Below are 1549 nucleotides of genomic sequence, written 5' to 3'. Positions count from 1 at the left end.
AGACTGTGTGTAATTTGTCCTGATCTAAATTATAGTTTAATCTCTTTACCTGTAGAAAGGTGAGTGTGTCTTTTTCCATCTGTTTCTGTAACTCTGAGAGTTCTTGTTTAACAGAATCTAATTTGCCCTGAATCTCTTGCAGATTTGTCTCCATTCGGTATAAAATCTCCTACTCTCGCTGTCTGACCTCTCGCATTACCCACTGCTGTTAGTCAGGTTCTGGTGCATTTTAGCAAACTCAGCCTTGACACAACTTACCTTAACTTGTGAAATCTTTTCTCTCTGTTTCACTTCAGCATGTGTGATAGAAGCTAAGGAGGATTTCATTTTATCCTGGAATAAACACACAGAATAAGAGTGTTTCAGTGTGAAAATATAAAGTGGAATAGAATTAATCCCGCATCAAGGTTATTTTTACCTTGTAGATTTCAAGAGCTTCATCAATGGGCAGGCAGCTGTGATCTCTGTGTTCCCACGCATCTCTGCAAATGTAACAGATCAATTTCTTGTTAGTTTAACAGAAAAGCTTCAGTTCTTCCTGGTGTTTCTCACAGTGACATTTAATTCCTGTCTCTATCGAGGCCAGGCTCAATTCCTGAGCTTCCTCCGCCAGACTCGCTAGGGCTCAATGAACCCTGAGCTTCCTTTCAGCAATAACCTGCCGACATTCTGGCCAGGAGTTTGTCTCCTGCATTTCCCAGCTCCATGTGCTAAAAGGAGTGACAGAAGTTGCAGCCACACTCCAGGCTAACAGGATCAGCAAAGAAATCCAGACAAATGAGACAGTTGAACTCCTCAGTCCAGCTCTCAGCCTGGAGTCTAGAAGCCATTTCACTCTCAGCACTTGCTGATTGTAAACTTTCTGTGTTTGTGAGGCGATGACTCCAGCCTGATAACCAGCCAGACCTGCTCCTCAACTCCACCCTGGAATCTTTACTGAACAACTAAGTCCACAATGAGCACAATTACAGATACATTAGGGATTGGTCACTGGGGTGAGGGGCTGGGAATCTTCCCTCGCAGCTCCTCTTAACTTCCTGTGAGTCAAGGTCTTGATGAGGAAATGTGGTCCTCACTGGACACACCATGGGACATTTGCCAGACAGGGCATTAACTGGTTACACTCCATCAGTTACCTGCCAAGCAGGTGACTCAGGCGGTTTTTTGGTCACGTGCAGAACCCATCACCACGGTTAAGAGTATCCAAATATCCAAACTAATATGAGATTTCCACGTATCCCACCTACACATGGAAATCCCAGAGATAGATTGTTGGAATGGAATGCGCATTCTCTCCCTGGAGGACATATACTGTTTACCTAATTCCAGAAAGTATTAGGCGCAGGTTGACGAGAGTCTGAGAATATATTTTTATATATTTTATAAAATACTTCCTGCCATTCCTCTTATGTTATGAATTATTATTTATTATTGTTATTAATAATGATTATTGTTACTATTATGTGTGTGTAGCTGTAAAGTGTGCAAATATAATATAGACATGATCACCAGGCTCCTCTCTTACCACTCTTTTGTTGCTCTGACTACA

The sequence above is a fragment of the Callorhinchus milii genome, unplaced genomic scaffold, assembly GCF_018977255.1.
Source record: "Callorhinchus milii isolate IMCB2004 unplaced genomic scaffold, IMCB_Cmil_1.0 Scaffold3, whole genome shotgun sequence".
Taxonomy (NCBI): Eukaryota; Metazoa; Chordata; class Chondrichthyes; order Chimaeriformes; family Callorhinchidae; genus Callorhinchus; species Callorhinchus milii.
This window is presented reverse-complemented; position numbering follows the sequence as displayed.